This window comes from Symphodus melops (assembly GCF_947650265.1).
Source record: "Symphodus melops genome assembly, chromosome: 14".
NCBI classification, from domain to species: Eukaryota; Metazoa; Chordata; class Actinopteri; order Labriformes; family Labridae; genus Symphodus; species Symphodus melops.
Genome location: NC_136704.1, coordinates 15,513,591 through 15,534,045, shown reverse-complemented (window position 1 = coordinate 15,534,045; position 20,455 = coordinate 15,513,591). Strand labels below are relative to the sequence as shown.

The following is a 20,455-nucleotide window of genomic DNA, read 5'->3' as shown; positions in this document are numbered from 1 at the left end:
TGGAGTTTTTCCCAACCCTCATCTCTTTCAAGGACGTGTTGAAGAGGTTCAAGATGAGTCAATTGGTAGGTCATTCCAGATGTGTTTGTTCACCACCTCATTTGCCTCTATGAAGGTTTATTCTCTGATGGTCCCACTGCCCAACAGAACTGTAGTATTGCTTAATATGTAAATTATGTAATCTGAAACTTGTTCAGACATCAAACTTTCCACAGGAAAGAATTAAATGTCCTTTTTAAATTCTGTTTAATGTTCACATTAATCCGATGTGTCCTTGGGCAAGACACTTAACCCTGACCAACCAGCCATCAGTGTGTGAATGGGTGGGTGTAACATGTGTTGTAAAAGTGCTTTGAGTATTAAGAAGACTAGAAAAGCGCTAAATGAGCTCAAGTCCATTTACCATTTCATTTACTGAGAATTATTTGTATTCTTCATTTAGAAATCTGCCGCTCACAAAAATGCAAATTCTCCTGGAAAAAAACAACTTACATCAAAATGGACATCCTATAAGATGAAAATGCACATCGTCCTTTTCAAATTCATCTTTGTCACTTCAACTAACAGCCCTTCTGTATGTATGCCTCCCACATCCACCTGGTCCACATGTCCAACCTCTACAGCCTCTCTTTGGGATGCATGAAAACTCATGTTTACACTTGCCCATAAATAGCGTACCTGCACAAAGTGCTGACCCAGAACAGGCAGTTCCAAATAAAGATGAGCCAATCAAGGGTATTTGTAACACATGCTCATAGAAGGATCAGCATCATGTCTATGAATCGAATTTGACCAAAGTAATGGCACACATGGGAGATGGGGAAGCAAAGCTGCTGCTGTTCTCTTCACAAATTAATAATTAAGAGAGATTGATTATTGCGAAAAGAATGCTTCATCTGTTTCATATATTTTACTTTAAGTGGTCATTTCACTCTGATAATCAGGGTCTGATCCTTGAAAGGTCTTTGGGGTTAACTTCAAGACCATTACATGGAACAAGGAAGGGAGTAATTTAGATAATTATAAAGAACAAGGCAAAAGAAATGAATGTTTCAGCACATTTACAGTATTATTGTGGCCTGTGTGTGTTGCATGCATGCGTGCTTGTTTGTGTGTTTTTGCACACACATGCAATATGTAAGCATTCATGTGCTTAAAATGTCCCAACCCCCTTCACCCTGAAGGCATCCACATGGTCTATGTTCTCTGTCTTCCATCATTTCCAGGCGTAGTCTCACACATCACCGCACAGGCAAAAGAGAAGAATATTGCTTGTTTACCCAGCAGCCCCCAGAAGCCACAAGCTTCTGCGCATTGCAGCATATGAGTGGTGCCACTTACTATCATTAATATCTGCCTTGTTCGTCCTGATAAACCTGACTGGAGCGACAAAGAGTCATTAAGGGATTCGTCTGTCAGGAAGGATTTCTTCCGTTCCTCCCACAGATGGCTTTCACGACTTGTCTCTTTTCTTGTCCTGAACAGAGACGTCAGAGAAAACAAAGACGTTGTCATACTGTGTTGATTCTTCATCCCGTCAAGACAGTCACAAGAGATAATGTGTCAATTGGATGCAAGACACTGCTGTTTGGAGTTGAAATGTAATGAGGCGCTCGGTCGAGGGGGAAAGGAGGGACGATGAAAGGCAAAGAGACAAGTTAAGAGGGGGAAAATGGCTTTAAAAGCATAACTGTAGTAAAGAAAAAAATGGGAATAAGATGGTTACAAGAAGTTGAATCATGTTGTTGTTGGCAAAAATTGAAAAATTTACAATGTTTGACACCTGCCTCACATTCCACTTGCCCTCACTGTCCAAAGAGTGATTTTACTAATATTGTTTCAGATTTCAAACAAGGCCAACAGCTCTGTGTGAAAGAAAAGGACCGTCTGAAAACAAAGAGCAAAGACCAACTCTCACTTGATGCTGAAAAAATGTCTCTACAGGGATTACAGGCCTTGTTACTTCCTTCATTATTCCGACCACAATGTCCATTTTTGATGATTCTACATCTCACAATTTATTGCCAAGCTGATTTCAGATATGTCCCCTCCCCTCTCTCTAACTCTGAGAAGGGAAGGGAAGCATCAAAAGAAGGGCATACAGTGGTAAGAATATCAAAGGGAATAATTAAGTTTGCACCTGACAACAGCTCAGTATTGTTTGTATTAGCAGTTTTCCAAGTTATTGACTGTTTGGTCAAAAGACAAAAGTTATTCTGTCAATTATATCATTCAGATTTAAATTACGATTTTTATTCAGCTGTAAAACTGAGTTATCAATACGGGCTCAGTATGAAATGTAGGTACAAGAGATTTGGCAGCCCAACACAATAATACTGTAATTTTGTGGATACAACTTAAGTATGTAGACTTGATGCTTGGAATATTCTTTAGATTATGTTTTTTGTGTGCATTGCATCAAATTTGAACTCTAAATTTGAACAAAAAAAATTATTAATAATAAGGCAGTGGTATTGGTTACATTTGCAGCATGTGTAAATGACCTGATATTTGACGAATGCAAGTCTTATGGTAGTCAATGTTACCCTGTAGTTTCACAGTCACCAGAGCCAGCGAAGACACAGGGCAGGTGAATCCGGGACAATACAAAGAGTGCAAGTGAGGTTTCTCTGAGAGGTTGTAGTAGAAAAGTTGAATGAGAAAGCGAGGCTACGCAGAGTATGCACTGATGGAATGCAATGTAAACTGGGTGCCAAGGTTAAAGCCACTGTTGTTCATTTAGCAACTGTTCTTAGACCCTTAGTGACATCAGAGAGTGGTCATCTGTCCCTGAGCCTAATTTAGCCACAAAAACTGGCAGCCATGGAATCCACTGTTCCCGTTTGTCAAGCAGCAACCACTGATGCCAGCAATGACATCATCATTGAGATAGACAGAAAAGCTTTTAAACCAAAGACACGCACGCACACAGGCATTGAGTATCCCTGCAGGACTATCATCTTTACTAGCTACAAATGCAGTGGATGTTATTTGTGTTACACTGGTGTCATGTCACAGTTCAGCCATTGTTTCACTGGAGGAAAGGTGCTTCAGATGCAAAAAGAGAGAAACAAACAAATGATGTATACCTTGAAAAAAATTTATCATACACAGGGATTACATTGTGATTTTTGCTAAAGAGATCTGAACAATTGCATCAGTAATCCCTTTATTTCAAGCCACTGTCCTAAATCCATTTTAACAAACACAAACCTCCCCGTTGGTGCAACCACATTTCCCCATCAACCGATCCCTATTAATTTTGATGGAAATTTTCAGAGTAAAACGCCCAAACACACTGGGAGGGCTTGTGACTGGACTTAATGAATAAGAATCAATATTTGAAATTGATTCAGGGATTTTCTGAGCGTGTGATGTGCCTCAGTGGGCCATTCCAGTGGTATACATTTTGTATTTGAACTCGGCTGTAAAGCTAAGCAGTCAGGGGAGGTCAAGACAAGAAGTGGGAGGATTCTAACAGTGGTTATTAGTACCGGTTGCAAATGGGCTAGAATGAGTTGCATTCAAAAATATGCACCAACACAATAGCAGGTATAGACAAACACCCATCCTATTCCCACATAAACAATGACGACCCTACTTGTACATTTTAATTAAGGCTGGTCCTGAGGACACATTTCCCTGTTGAATAAACAGACATTTAAATTCAGACTGGTTGACTGGGCTAAAGGTAAGAAAACGCTGCTTTGTTGTGATGAGCTGTGTAATCTTTTCAGACGGAGTGGGACCACAGCATCTGCAAATTGAATCGGATGATAAATTGTTTTTGGGTTTTTTTTTAATGTCACTAACACCAGTAGTGCCAGTACCACCATCCGTTGGTCGTCCTTGCAGGTTAACATCCACATGCCTGTGCTGAATGTGGATCTGCATTGCTCCAGCATCAGTGTTCTGCCAAACCGTGCTGCTCCTTGGAGATGCCATCCATCCAATGTTCTGATTTAAATCACTGCTGTAGAGTAGGGAGAGCAGGCCGATAGTGAAACTGGAGCCAAAGCCCTGGCTACTGTCAGGTGGCAGAGTTAGAGCTTGGACAATATTTTTTGCAATGTGGGCCAACACTACCAAAGAAAAATATTCAAAGTGCTGCCAACAAGCGAGAGTGACAATGTTTAATTGTTTCGTCGACTAATCACACACATCCTTGATTCCAAGATGGTAAAATTATGTCAGAGTTGTTGTTTCCTTAAGCAAATATCCTCAAACAGTGTTTGTCTAATGACATCAGTAATTGATGAACTGAAAATTATGTTGTAATACTATTTGCCCCGTCCTCCGATCCAAAAAAAAGTGAATGTTTCAACCATGTCAGCCAGGGGCAGAAGTTGACTCATTATGTTGTACATTATTCAATTTTTGTCTGTACTATGCTGTTTCCTCAGACTTGCCCCCAGCGCATCAATCTTGGTAAGTTAAGGGTTCAGGAGAATGTTTGTTTGCTCAGCTACGAATCACTTTGTGAGGTGTTAGCTCGATGCGCATCACTAGCAGAGCGAGACAGAGGGGACTTAGGATCTTGTACCGCGGCTTAAATTATGAAGAGGAAGAGCTCCCTTGCTGTTTCGAATGGGTTGCCATAATAAATTGTTTACCTGATGTTACACAGCTGAGGCAACATAGCGTGAAAAAAAAAAAAAAGACTAAGAATCAGTGACACCAGAAGAGACAGCCAATTATTTTGACCATGATTTTCTTCAGGTTAGAAAGTGAAAGCAAAATGACAATGTGTTGTGTTGTTCAAGTGTTTTCTTTCATAGAGTCTGTGAGCTGGTGAAAAAAACAAGCTCAAAAAAGCAGGCCAATTACTGCAAGGCTGAAAGTTGGGAAACTCTTACTTACAATTCTCTACTTTTTCCACATGCTCAGTGAGAACTAAAACCAAAGTTATAAATTATAAATAGCAAAGTTCCCTTAACGTATTCATTAAACTTGCGAGAGCACAAAGACCTTTCATCTTCTATTTAAAATAATTACTTAAATTCAGTCCAGGTTTCAAACAGTGCCATGGCCTTCTTCATTAAAAGTCTATCAATATATTGATTTTTTTTTTAATGTATGACAGCTGTTACAGGGGAAACAAACAAATCCTATAGAAACAACACTCTTTTGTGGCATGAATATGAAACATGTGCAGAATAGAAGATGTCTAGCTCTGGAGTTCACTCTGACTGCCCCACTTTCGACTGGGGATAAATAGTTATATGGTTGTTAGAGATAAGACAGTTTTCTGAGATGTTCATGATTAAAAAGGGAAGTTTAGGTCACAGGGAGAGGTTGCTTTTTTACAGGTTTTATGCTGGAAGAAAGTACATGCTCCTGGCTCTTCGGGGGTTTTTTTAAAATGAAGATGTAATTTGACTTTGATCTCATATGACCCTGTTCAATAGTGTTTTCTTTCTGTGACACATGGGGATTATTAGGCTGTTAAAAATGAGATTGTCCCCTAAAAATGTAGCAGTGTTAGCTTTTTATTAGCCTTGGTAAAAGAAAGTGATAAATAGACACTTATAGCCCGGGCATTTTCAAGTCTCATTAACAAAATGTTTTATCACCTAACATTGGTAAGTTGTGATTTATGCTCTGGTGAGTTAACAAGCCTTTTAAAATAGAAGTGCAAGTTGGTGACAATATTTGACCAAACAAACCATCAAGACTTCCAGCAGTGATACAGGCTTGAAAGAACTGCCTATACTGTAGATTTCAGGGATGATTAAAAGAGGAGCAAAGAAGTTATCCTGTGATCTGAAAGTAGCACTCACCCTGCCTGACCTGAGTAGTTAAAGAGAGCTGCATGTTCTCATTTGATCTCCATCAGCAAACTTTAGTAATGTCTCTTTCCTGTCTCTCTATTATTTCCATTAAGTGTAACCCTGTAAGATTATTCCCTAAGTTAACATCATGTTTGTCAACACTGCTGCGGATCCACTTCACAGCCCACTAATGCAGGACAGCAGTTCTTTCAGTAATAGGATTAAGTATCAGACAATGTCAGTGTGTGAAGGTTTAATTGTTTGTTCACTCTTTATTGGATTTTAGCTTGAACAAAGTGTACCACCCGTTACTTTAACCGCGTCTTCCCAGCAGTATGAACATTTTATGCGATTATTTTCTCTGTATTTATAAGTGTTACTTCGGCATGGCTTCCCTCATTTGTATTGCATGTGGTGTTGCAGTGAGGAAAGGAGAATTAATGTTATGTGTCTGCAGCTAAAAACTGTGTTTTTACGTTCTGCTTTCAATAGTTTGGCTGAAAAATTAGATAGCTGCTGGGTTGTTAAATGTCTGGAAAAATTCAAATAAACTTGGAGAAATGCCAAACAAATTCTCAAATTTGGAAAGCTAAAACTCTCCCTTTTTTTGCTAGTTTTGTATAGAAACTTCATACGATACACCAATAGATTTATTGGTTCTCAAAATGTAAGTGAGAACGTGACTGCTCTAATTTTCTCAGTCAGATCTAATACGCAATTTTTCCACGATTTGTTCTTGTTTTTTTTTTTTCAAACCGATGAGAGATTTTAGGTAATACTCTGTCTCTACTTTTTCGAAAGGTCACGGTCAGCCACAGAGCTGCCTGGGATTTGAAGCTTGCCAACATGTGGGATTAAATTAGGCCTACTTCATGAAGGCCAGAATCACTTCTCACTTCACCACATCATTCCCCAACATGTGAATTTTTAGTGCGTTCGGATTGGTCCTTGCAATTCAGCCGCGGGGGCATGATGACTATATTATTATCAGCAAACACTCAGCTGTAATTTTTGTCTCAGACTGCGTCTGCTCATAAATGTTCAACCCCATATTGGTCTGTAATAACTGTGCAGTAGTGTACTTAACTCATGTTGTGCAAAGAATATCTCGAGCATGCTGAATTCGCTGTTTGTGTTGGTGCAACCCCCCCATGGCTCTCCTTTTGCTCCTTCTTTGCCTCCTGAAGGGAACTGCTGTTTTGCTTGAGTCTAATCCACAGGGGCATTCATTACATTCAATCTGCGGATGATTCAGGATAATTGTAATAGGATTTCAAGTCTATCTTTAGTAAGGATATGAAAACGGCTGTAAGCAGTTATTCATTGCTACACTCAGATGAGCGGAAATAGACAAATAATCTGATTGCACACCTCGCTTTTCATTTCCAGACACCCCCCCCCACCCCCACCCACCTGCAGGGAAACCCTTGTGGTGTTTGCGGAAATGTTTTGGGGGCTTATCCTCTTCAACACACAGATTTGTTAATCCAATACCTGCTCCGACCTACTGCGCTGATTACCTGATCCGACAAGGCCGTAAGCGGTAACGCCGCACTGATTCTCAGTCACATCATACTCAAAGGTTTGTCAGAACAAGGGATGGACAGAGGCAGGACAAACTTGTCACCTCGAAATGAAAGTGATAACACTTCATCAATGTCAAGGGTGTTAATGGAAACTGTAAAGATGTCGATCTGTTTACAAGAAAGCAGTCTCCAACAATGTGTGTATTTTGAACTTCTTATTTATGGATATTCGTTATTTTGCCACCTCACTCTTTGGAATGGGAATCTAGGTGGTCCAAAATATATAAATAAGATAAGATGACAGGATGCTTTTGGATTTGGTATCATCAATCATGGTTCCAAGAAGCCAGCTGCCACTGCATTTCTGTTGACTTATGCACAACTCAAATATACACGCTGGCAAACACCTCTCACTCTCTCTTTCACAGTATCACCAATAAACACAAGATAACTAGCTGCTAGCTAAATCATATTACTTATTCCCAGTCAGCTGGAGGTCCACAGATATTTCCTGCCAAAGATTCCTTCACGATGAGAGGGGGAGGACAAATTCAACCGGATTGCCTGATATTGCCACAGTGATTCTGGACACCGTCTGGCCTAAACCAGCCTGAGGACTTCTAGGACAGGGTTTCTTAACCTTTTTGACCTTGGGGCCCAACATTTTCAGGGCAAGGTAGTCTGGGGCCCAATCGAGTGAATGGTTCTGATTTAACTTTTGCGGTCATCTTTATTTAATAGCTATTTGTGTCACTATGTTGTAATAATGAATCCTGTTCTTCATTTGTATGTTTTTTAATCAATATATAACCTATACATAGGCTAATTATGCATAAAACCTTGCACAAGTTAAGATCATTTAATTAATTTTGCTCATATAAAACCATGTTTAAGTGCATGTTTGTCAAATAAGTAACACAATATAAACTTAGCAACAAAAGCAATAAAATTAGGTGCTCAATGAAGTTAGGTAGATTTGTTGAAATTAAAAAGAGCATTCTGTTTTGTGTAGCGCTGCCCCCGTTGCTGTCATTATTTTTTCGTTTTAAGAACCTCTCCATTACGTTTCCATTCAGATTCAGGCCCCATTTACACGGAGGCGCTGTGACAGCAAGACGAAACATTTGGACATGCGCAGTAGTCGACAACAAACAACAATGGCGGCGGCTATGTGCAGCAGCTATTCGCGTTGTATCGTCTTTTAAAACAGAACCTTGATATGATACATCGTGTATGTCGCCGCCAAAAGAGCAACGAATACTTGCGGCAAATAGTTCAACCTTTACCCAAGCACAGGGCGACCATACGCAGCGTTTAGGTAAGACCTGGGAGAACTAGCCGCTAAACAGGATGTTGTGGAGGAAGTGGTTATACTGCTGAGTGTCGCGAGTGTCGCGTTGTAAAGTTCCACTACTTCTAACTGATGATACTGCCTCTGGTGGTCGGAGAGTATACTGCAGGCCAACGATCACGGCCCTTACGGCCCACAGATGCAAACATATTATCCCCTTGCGGCCCTGCAGGTGGCGCTTAAGAAACCCTGTTCTAGGATACTTAACCACTAGAAGAGTTAACCATGTTTTAGCTGCTTTACATCAGTGTGTTAAAAGTCTCAACATGAGCATGTTTTCATGATGGTGCTAGCATCGAGTTCAACGAAATGATAGGCTTTGCGAGTAGCAGCTAAGTACAACCTTTAGTCTTGTTCTAGCATATTTGATTGTATGAAGAATATCATATCAAATTTGTACGATAGCGCTAAACTACACTAAACTCTTCCCGACAACTGTGGTGAAGATCACATATCTGTGTGTTCGTGTGAATTGCGAGTGTGTCCTCATTTGGATTAATTAAAGGAAATCTCCCGTGAAGAGTGGGGGCGTCCCAATCCGGCCGTCTCAAGGACAGGCAAACTATCAATAATACCCTTGCCTCCCCTCGACCTATACACAATACCACCACCCACTCAGATCCAAACACACACACAGACACACACGTTCAAACACAAACACACACATCTCATTCTCACACCATGGAAACAGTCACCCAGTGCCGTTCCCAAGGCGAGTGATGATCACTCTCATTTGCGGTGGAACAAAGCCTGTGAAATTCTGCCCGTTATTACAGCTCCCTTATCAGCGCGCCCTGCTTGCCTCCACCATGAAGCAGCACTCAGCTCAGTTGCTCAGTCATTCATACCCACTTTTTTTCCTTTCTTTTTTTAAACCTAAAGTCACATTTCTTTTGCGGCTTGTTGGCTGTTCTTTTGTTGCTGATGACCACTGAGTGTGATCCAGCATGAGTCATCACCAGAGTAAAACATCATGGCACATTGCAAGGGGAGCGAACAGCATGTGTTGCTCTGCGTTTGAAGGGCTGCCCCAGCCAACATAATTGCTGAAATCACTCAGTTGATTGGTTGCTTTATTAAAACTGGAATGTGTGTGAGGGTAAAACTGTGTTTTATATAGTTGCCCAGACAAAAAAAAAAAAAGAAATAGAAAAACTAAACGTCTTCTGATCTTTCTTGTGATGATGTTGTCCTTTAAACACATTTGAGCCGTGATTCAAGTCACAAGTGGCTCTAAATGGTTCCAGGAAAAAGCTTAATTTATTTATTTTTTTATCTTTCTGACAAGTGTGTAAATGATAAAAGTTCTAGAAAACGTACAAAACATGGCGTTGGAGGAAGGTGAAAATAGTTGCAAAATACTCTAGGCAAGGCTTCAATTATGAACCAATAAAAATTATTGAAATTAAAAAAAAAAAAAAAAAACAAGACAAGAAGAAAGAAGGGAAAAGAGAGGAAGAGAATGTAAATATCGTTTTTGACAGCCTTTTGGCTAAGCTCGTCTCTTTTTCCAGGAGTAGACGACAATGTCGATGTGTAGTTTGGTAATTTGGAAAGAAGAGGACTGAAACGTAAATTAGTTTAAAAAAAGAACCACCGGCAAAAGGAGGCTCTGAAATATCAATAACCATGAAGCAGGGCGACAGTTTCATTAAAAGAGGTGGTTTTATGTCTTTTTGTAGCTACTAATTAGTTTTTCTCTTTGGTCAGCTATTTGTTTGTTGGTCCTCCTGTCTGCTCCGGGACTCTTAATTTACTGATTCGCTTAGTTGGCTGCTCTTTGTGTCCGTCTTGTTTCTCCTCCCGTGTCATTCATGAATATATTCATGCAAACATCCTCAGCGTGAATGTCATTAGAGAGGAAAGCACGTTGTCAGCTTTGTGCGATTCTGGTGGTAAACAGAGTTTTGGTAACATATTTACCCCACAGTTTCCCCTGAGGAAGAACAGAAAAAGATGCACACAAGAATGGAGGGGAAAAGTGTGAGCGTGCCCGTCAGTGGAGGAGTGTTAAAGACGGACAGTGATGGAGGCGTGGATCTGTCCTTGGAAGTGAAGCTGAATAACAATAAATCAGCAAAGCCACGTTGGGGAATTTTGCAACGGCAGCACATAACTTGAAAGACACTTTGTGAGAGGTACAATTGAGACTGACACAGTGTGCACTTCTGAAGTCAATAGCTCGGCAGTCCACATATGGAGTGATGATGTTTGGGTGGATGCTGGATTCTAAAGTCATGGGGAATATAAAAGGAAAGGGGAGAACCACTCAGGGTTCATGGTTATTTCTTTTATCCCTATACTTGATTAGTATTAGCTGACTCCTCAGTGACCACTGCAGTCCCATCTGAGAGACAGTGAAGGAGACAGAGAGGGTGTACTTTTCATTCTCTGTATGAACCATACAGGCCATAGCCAAGGGAATATCTCAACCCTGCCTTTGTGCATCAAAAGTTTGAGTTTTCTCTACTACTCAGAGTTGCCCCTTTGTAAAAAAAAAAAAAAAAAAAAAGACAAATCTAATCACAAGGTCAGTAAGTTAAGTTAAGCTTTGGAAGAAGGTGGAGCTCCCTCTTGTGGGAGGAATCATTAACCAAACAGTAACCCCTCCAAAGTCTTTGAGCTCCTTTAAAGATCAGCATGGATCTCTAAGATGTCCCTTATTGTTCCCGCTGGTTGAACTTAAAGTCACTTTAAGCAAAAGTTTCTAACAAATGCCTACTCCTCTTATGTAGTCAGAATCCATGATGAAGCATCCAGTGTAGCTGACACTGTTCCTCATTCAAGTATTCTAAGTTACCTCTCTTTACCCTGAAACAGGTCTCCGTCATCCCGCCACTCAAAGGCCCTCTGCGGATCACTCAGCAGAGCGGCAAAGACTCCGCATCACAGAAAAATAACAATGTTTAAGTCATAAAGCTGCTCGCTGCTCCACTTGCGCTAGTAGTGCTGGAAGAGACATCGCCATGGTTACGGAGTTTTGACTCAGACAGCAAGGTGACGTGCAGTCATTGAGGATAACAGATCGAGGTACGAGAGGAGGAGGAGGAGTGTGAGAGAGAGAGAGAGAGAGAGAGAGAAGGGAGAGAGTGGGGAATTCTCTTTTTTTCATGCGAGGGTGTAATGCCGAGAGCTAGAGGTGCCTGCTGAGTGCAGCTGAATGTGACAGTGTGTGTGTTTTGGAAAGAGAGAAAAACGATGGTGAGAAAACGAAAGGTGGTGGTGGGGGATTTCTTCGAGCATCTGCATTGCATTTTGAAGTGTGTTTGTGTGCGCACACAAATCGCCTGTGTGCATACGTGTGTGGGAGGTGGACAGCAGAGTTTTTCCAGCGAGGTTCTCCCAGTCTTATCTGTGAAGCAAAAACAGGCCGGAAAAGGTGACAGGAGAGTAATTCTTATTGTGTAAATATTTCTGCCAAGCTACACATACGTGCCTCGGCACCACTGCTACACCCACCTCTCCCATCCACCATCAGCCTCTGAGCTCTAATGCATGATGTTATCAGGAGACTGGGTGCTTGGGGGGGAGCAGGAAGCTTGTAAAAGATCCTACCCGTGCCGTTATCTGCATACGTACAGGCAAGCTGTGGAGCAGCCAAGCGCCTAGCCAGTTATTTTCAGCTCTCAGTATATCATGAATATTTACCGTGTCCGGGGTGCGCATTTGTTTCTTCTGATTTCCTCTGGCCTGTGCCTTGAGGAAGTGTTGATTATGGGGCCTTGGTTGGGTGATTAACATGGCTATTGCAGCCTAGGCACAGGGGCTAGCACACTTAGTGCAGTAATTATACTTATTATACTCAGCCCTATCTGGCTCTTTGTCTCACACATGGAGACGCTGATTGCTGAAAAATTCTCAAAACATAAAAAAGTTCTGTATTGCAATAAAGTCGGTTGTGTTTGGTTTCAAAAAATGGTTTCTTTATATAAGCTTCATCTTTGCACATGATACATAGCACAATGAGCATGTGTTTCTATGTGTTATTTGTACTAAATGATGTGTACTGAAAGAGGCCTCGAGTGCTCATACATGCTCATCTGTGTGCACAGTGCACGTGTGGATGTGAGGCTAGTAGAGAGTACTGGCTGTACGTCGCAGTCTGCCTGCTGCCCGTCTCTCTCCTGGGAGAGGAGGGGAGGCATATAGGTTAATAACATTGTCACGACACGAGGGCCGAAGGCTTTGTTCACTCCAGAAATGCGCATACGAGCAGCATGCAGCGCACGCACAGAAACATATGCACGTTCACTCACGCGCCTATGTCCACCATCATCTCTGCTTTGCTCAAAGGACATGAAAGAAGGACATTGTGTGAATTGGTTTCTTATATAAATAATTATATAGAAATCTTAATCATCATCACAGAGATTTATTGTCATGATAAGGCATTAGCGAAACAGTCGCACAGCAGCAGCAGCAGCAGCAGCAACACAAAGTCATTGAAATAAGCGAACCATCAGCTCTGCCTGTCTCATAGCTCACGGCGAGTTCTTACATATTTTACAGCTAGAAAATTAGTTTTATTGGATTTTCTCCTGCTAGGAGTAGTTTCTTTTGTTTATTACTGCGGGTTTTAAACTTGTTTTAAATGACCTCTATTTCCTAAATGAATTTTGCGTCCATATCTTTGCCATTTTTGGCGGTGTACAGGGACACAGCTTTGCCTCACTGTTAGTTCAGCCTGTTCTCCAATGCCTCACCAGACCTGCCTGGGACTGCAAATGCGCCCTCCCTCTCTGTTTTCTTCCCCATGACATTTGGTGTGAAAGTCAGGGGCAATAATTGGTTGCAAGGTGGCCAAGAGGGCAATAGTGATGGAAAGATTACCGAGGGAACCAGAGTTTGATAAAGAGAGCGACAAAGATCACTGCGATTACAAGTGTGCCAAAAGTTTAAAAAGCTGAAAGTGATGATCGTCTTCAACTTATCAGAACGTCATTTTAAATCTCAGTTTGTTCTTTGCATTAAATTCTTAGTGGCGCAGTCGGCATGACTTTCCTCACTGCCCTTGCTTGGAGGCTCGATCTCAGCAGGAGCTACTTATAAATCCTGGGCTTTATTCAGAAAACTGCTGAGTCGTACACGGAAATAGCATCAGCAAAATGTGGGTAGTATTTTACTAACACACAGATAAAGTTCTGTCGAACTGCAATCATATCTCCTGAAGACCATAGTGGGTGTAGAAACATGATATCAGAGAGAAAGAGCTATGTTACAGGATGTAGAGTAGGATGGACAAAGCATTAAGTATCTATTTCAGTCGACAGATGGTTCAAGGATCCCATCAGAGCTTTAAATAAACTCATCAATACACTTGATTGGAAAGGACAGATGCAGGTTTTCTCTCAAGGTTGAGTCCAGAAACAGTCTCGCTAGTTTGTGATGTGAAGTTTAGTTGCTGGGAGTGTTTATGTTTTATTGTGTAGCAGTTTGCTCATAAATCTTTTAACATTTACCCGAGTACTTCTTGTGCTAAGTTGCTGCTTATTTTTAGCCTAAAAGCTACACTGGTGGTCAGCATGGATAAATGTCACTTCATTATCGGCTCTCCAAATTCCCTATCAATGTATATATGTTTAACTACACAAGGCACTACCCATCTATTTATCCATATTCCATACAAAGTCACTGGATGTCATGTTGTTTGCAAGGGGACACAGAGCAAATAATTATATGTTGAACAGATAGCAGTGTGGGAGCAATGATTGTGCGATCTTGTGCAATGTGAGGCAATATATTACGCTCACACGGTGTTTTTTAGGACACGGTGTTAGTCATGTACTGGAAAAGCTTAGCAAAGAAGTCTAATCGTCTTGCTTTGTCCTTAGAGGTCGCCGAAATCGACACAGCCCGAGTTTCTCATGGAGCTTTAATTATAATAATATTAATAGGAAAAATTGTAGGCTTATTTGCTTCATTAGATTTTTAAGGATATAATGTGTCCACCTATCAAACCATACAAATAAATCTTTAGCAGTCTTCAATGTGTTACAATGAATGTCCCCCACAGAAGCTCTTCCCATCTCTCATAATGACAGTGAACACAGGAAACGGGGGATCAAAGCCATGATCTCTTTTTGGAGATTACAGTAATTAGCGAAATCCATTTTTAGCAAGATTAGACTTCCACTGTGTGAGAACCAAGATGTTAATGTAGCAAGGGGTAATGTCAAAGAGTTAAGTGTTGTTGTTTGTTTTTTTTGCCTATTTGGTATCTAGACGTTAGCTTATTTCAGCTTAATCGCATGTCTTGTGCATGTTTTAACAGATTTCTTGACTTAAAGTGAATGAGAAACATTTCAAAGTAACCTCACAGCCGACTCTGTGGGTGAGCGTCAGGTAATTTCTCAGTGAATCAAGCTATAAAAAACTGGTTCCGCTTTCATTTAAAGAAGAAAACAGTCCCATGTGGTCTAAATCTGTGCTGTGATTGGGTCAAAATATAACATGAATCAAGCACCAGGAGGTTTGTGACCCTGTTGAAACCAGTTCTTGCAGAATGCTCTGTTTTGGTGTGTGTCTCTTTAAATGCAATGAGCCTCCCTGAGTTTTCTTGGTAGACATTTCTCCTCTTAAGTGAAGAGAGAGAAAAAAAAAAAAAGGCAGACCTGCACAAAACTTTTGCTCTATGCTGGAGGTGCAGTCAATGGGTGGAGAAAACTGGAGAGGAGGGTATTTTTTTTAAGGAGGAACTTTCTGTGGGTTGAAAGTAATGCAGACAACAAACAAAGTAGTGGATGGATTTGTTTCAAACATTGGGGGTCGATAGACACTCAGGTTACCCAAATGTTCAAAAGCACTAAGTGGGTTTTTCATAATATGTCCCATTTAGGGGAGGAAATAAACAGTTAACTCTAAATGGGTATGTCTGTTCACTCTTGAAGCTTATTCATTCAAGCCACTGTAACTTTGATTATTGTTGCTTATTGCTCATGATGGATTAGTGTTGGGTCTTTGTAACATAGAATAACAAAGAGTACAAACTCTTACCTGCCGTTATGAATTGGCTCTATACAAATAAAGATTGATCGATTGATTGATTCTGGAAAGGGAAGGACGAGATTGAAGGTGGTGGAAAACTTTTGCTTCTTACTGGACTTTTTCACTTTTCAGTTTGTTGTATTAGGAGCCAGGACAGCACACTGCATTAATTTTACTGAACTTTTCCACTTCCCTTTCAAGTTTAGTTTAATCCCGTTTGGCTATTATATTTATATTATATTATGAAACTGTCATAATTTTAAGTATATTATTCCTCCCTCGATAACAAACATCTTTGCAATTCCACAGAATCACAAAGACTTCTATCTGTGCTGTTTGCCAACTCAGAGCATTCTTATGGATTCATACTCTGGCACATATCTCCCTTTCAAAGTTTTTTTTTTTTTCTTTTGTAATGAATTAGCAGCAGTCTTAATGGAATGCAAGTAGCTTGTCGTTTGACAAAATGCCAGCAGCTACAGAGGGTTTTCTACATGTAACGTTATGGGTATTATATTTGTAGCATCACTGAAGCTGAACTCTGTGCTGTAATTGAGCACCATATGCTGACACAAACAGCAGTTTCCCTTCTCTGTGCAGGCGCGTTTGTCCGTCAGAGTCGCACAAACACGCTCTATAAATATTTGATGATAGCCCACTTTCCACCCTGATTCTTTGAAAATAAAAGTTACACACAAACAAATATCACTTGAATAGAAATACAATCTTTAAAGAAGTAAATTGGCTATGGGGTTGGGGGAGTGTAAGGGCCATAGACAATATGTTGTTTTGGCAAGGACATCAAAGAAAACAAAGTACTGTAGCTACAAAGGCAATACACTCCAGCGAATGAGAACAGTGGAAACAATGGTGGAGGGCCATTCATCAATAATGTAGACGAGTCACTTGAAATTGTATTCCTTTATCTGTTGTGTCTTCTTCTTTTTTTCCTCTTATAACGTTGTAGAATAAAAACAAGCACACTGGAAGCGAAAGGGTGAGGACTGCCTTCAAACTGAAGAGATCCCGTTATTGATTCCGCTATAAACTGTCAGCCCACTCAACCAGTTTTTTGTGCTGCAGAAGGAACCCTTACATTTCAGATGACAGTGTTGTTTGAAACCCTTATGATGCCTGCTGTTGAATGCTTCCAGCAAGATGAATTTAAAAGTAAGAAACATTTCTGTGAAGGATTGTTTGCCTCGTCAAAACAAAACTAAATGACCAGAAAAGATAGCTTTGCATTTTCGTGGTTAAAGAGGGAGCTTGACCCTGAAAATTGTGACTATAACCAATTAATGCCAAACACAGAGAGACAACTAATAGAGTCTGATCTGATTGATGAGAAATAACAGTGATAGTGACACAATATGATGCCTAGTTTTGACAATACAAATGGGTCATATCCACTGCAATTATGACTGCACTAAAAGCTGTCCAAGATTAACGAAGAGCTCAAAAGTTTTCCTTGAAATAACAAGCCTTCATTATGATGCACCAAACTCCCACTGGAGCTGCTGAAAATAGATAGCCAGATGGACACTGGAGTGGTAACTGTTATCTAATTTTGTTGCTAAGTTGTTCAAAAAAAAAAAAAAAAAAAAAAGTTTGAGACATATTTCTGTTGCACAAATTTGTGCCAGTTTCGAGGAATTGAGTTCTGTTTTGCCCGAATCATGTCTGTGCATGTCTCCAAACCTCTGAACCTCGGAGGAGCTGTGGGACTAAACAGTGGACGGCCAACAAATTTGACAGCCACCCTCTGCTTTTCTATCTTTGGAAACCAGCCAAAGAAAAAGGCACTTAAAAAGCTGAATCTTGATAGAGTGGGTAGGAATGTCTCTCTTCTTTTGTTGATTAATGTTGAGTCCCTCTAAGGGTGCATCTATTCAAGTCATACTCTGACTATGTGCGCCTTATAAATCTCTCTTTAAGTATGTGTGCCAGGTTCTTTTACAATGCCATATTTGCTTAGCGCCATCATTAATAGCGCTCTAATGTAATTTAGGCACATTTGGGAGTCAAACCTCGACATTAAAGTTCTCCCTAAATCTATTTCAAGAATATGAAGCCACTGGTCTGAATAATGCAGTAAAATTGCAATCGAGTACATATAAACTAAGTGCTAAACACAATTAATCAAGAGACGACTCAAGGTTGTTAAGCCATTTGACACCCAGCGCTCCTGCATGCTTTGACAGGGTCGTCACATTTGAAGAGGTACGGTCTCTGAAGATGAAATAGCACACAAGTCCTGGGATCAATCCCCATTACCATAGCCATAATCGCCTGGATTGATTCCGCAGCAAAAAATTATCATACTTGAGGAATGGCTCAATTTGTCCAGTGCAAATTAATGGCACAGGAAAGGGTAGGGAGAGTGGGGGAGGGTCTCAGAGGTGGATCATGGTTCATAAGAGCTCCGAGCAAGGAGATCAATAGGGACTCGCTGGGCCAGGCTCAGTGTCCATAATGTGATGTGTACACAATCGATAGCCTCCCACAAGCTGGCGAACGGGCCACCGGTGTGGTGTGGGATATTTTTCTTCCCAACAGCATCTCTGCTCCCATAAGCTAAGGACTGATGGGAATGCAGGGAGATTAAGTGAAGTAAGGAGTATCTGTGCGGCCACAGGGCTGTCGCTGATGACAAGGCATTTATAGAGGAGTGAGTGGGCCTATTGACTGTTTCCTGTGGGAACTAAAAGTGGATTGAGGAAAGGGATTTTTACAACTTCAAGAGTAGTGGTTGGGAAGACAGGTGGTAGATAATAGAAAAGAGTGGCTCAAAGAGGGGCTCTAGAGGGCTCTTATATCATCTGTATCTACTTCACACTTCCTATTTGTGCCTCCAGAGGATCTAATGCTACCTTAAAGGAGCCGAGGGATTCAGATTCTGGCGGCTAAAGCACGGTCATTCCCTTGATACACAGGAAATATTCCAAAATGCTACCTACACTGTTGCTGGCGCCACATTTTAAGCCGTCCCTCGAGGAACTGAGCCAGCTGGTTTTTGTTTTTGTGATGACATTCATCGAGAGATTTATTTTTAAAGATGTGTTTTATAACATGCTCAGGAGTAAAGACCAAAGAATCCACGGAAAGTCTCAAAAGTATTGCATGAAAATAAAAGTCATTTCAGGTGCAATAATTGTCCCTCCCTTTCTGTCTCTCTCTGTCTCATACTATTTGGATTTCATCTCATTGGAAGTCTTGAAGTGATACAGTTTATCCACAATCACTGCAGTAGAACTGGTGCAGGGATAGTTGAAGAGCCAGGGCAGCATCAGACACTTAAAAGCACATCTTGCACGATCATCTAAGGACTTTACCCTTCCATTATAACTAATCATTAATCTTGCCATAACCGAGCAAGTTAAACATTGAGACATAGATATGAAAAGATTTTGAATGGACAGAAGAATTTTTATTTTATTTTTTAGAATCATGTAAAAACCATGTCATTGTAATGCATGCTGTTAGCTTTGTGGGTGGGTAGCATTGCACTAATATGATGAAGGTAGGGAATTCTGCTCATTATAGTTATTTGTATTCATCTTAAGATATTTGAAGGTGTCCAGTTGAGTGGAATTCCCTGCTTCCTTTCCGGTCTTTGATAAATTCCTCCACAGGGTCACTTCCAGGTCAGCAGGCCTGACTGCGCGTTTCGGTCTTTTAATCCACCACTCAAAGCATTTGGTGCTATATTTAATACCACCGCACATGCAAATCAGGGCCAAAGACGACTGAGTCAAAGTAATTGATCTTCTTAACAACTCCCACTCAATTACAGTAGGTTAATGCAAGCCACCTTGAGATTGCTCATCCTCACGCTAAAATGCCATTTGCTGGTGTCCAGAAGCAAGGGGTGCTTATAGGTGTATAGGAAAGTGAGATCACATTGGTGTGGGTCAGTGAAAACATGAATAACTTTTTCTCTGTCTGCATGTGTGAGTGTTTTTTTTAAAGTTCACGAGTTCTACATTAAGTAGTTCAGAGGAGACAGCTAATCTGTACTGTTCCCCACTTTAAAACAAAATAACTAATCATTTACTTAAAACAACAAGTGACCTTTTGCTTGTATTTACAGGCAGTAAGCTACACTCATCTCCAGACTGTATAAAGAAAAATCTGCGGTGTCAATAAATGTTAATAAGTGAACAAATTTAGCAAGATCATTGACTCGTGTTTTAATCTACCCTTGGTGCCAAAGCTTTCATCAGCAGGGACACAAGGCAGAGGTCTTCCGGTCAAGAGTCTTGGCAGCAGGTGTTGAGCTTCAAATGTGCTTGCCAAAAAGTTCAGGGGAATGGAAGAAATGTGTCCTTACTGTGTCTTCCTGCCCAGATTGCCTCACTTAGCTTCTAATAGGTTTAACCTAATCAGCACCAGCATTAATTTAGTGATAACACCTCCTCTTCAGAGCCATGACACCCCCTTGTCTCTCTTTGTGTTCCGTCTTTATCCTTTTTTTCCCCCCCACCAAATGGAAGGCGTCTAAGCTGTGCAATGAGCCTATGGCCACTTATTAGCGTTATCAGTGTGTCAGCGCTATATAGACTAATGCATAGATCACATAATGGGCTAAACCCTGAACCTTGCATTGATAGCCGTCTGTGCATGTATTCATCTGCTACAGGATGTTTGCTAAATTAGGGAAGTACATACGAGATGAAGCGACTGTCTCCAGACTGCACTGTGTAAATCTCTGTTAGATTATCAGTGCCTCCTGCAACTTAATGCAGTTTTTGATTAGTATTCAGTGGGCTTCGTTTTCCTATCGTGACTGTGAGTCTTCAATCTCTGTTCATTAGACTTTAATA

At 40.8% G+C, this 20,455-nt stretch overlaps 1 protein-coding gene across 2 annotated transcripts in view; it reads left to right on the top strand.

Moving 5' to 3' along the window:
* kcnb2b (potassium voltage-gated channel subfamily B member 2b) overlaps nucleotides 1-20,455 on the top strand; it is an 82,440-nt gene that overhangs the window by 56,299 nt on the left and 5,686 nt on the right. The window lies entirely within an intron of this gene.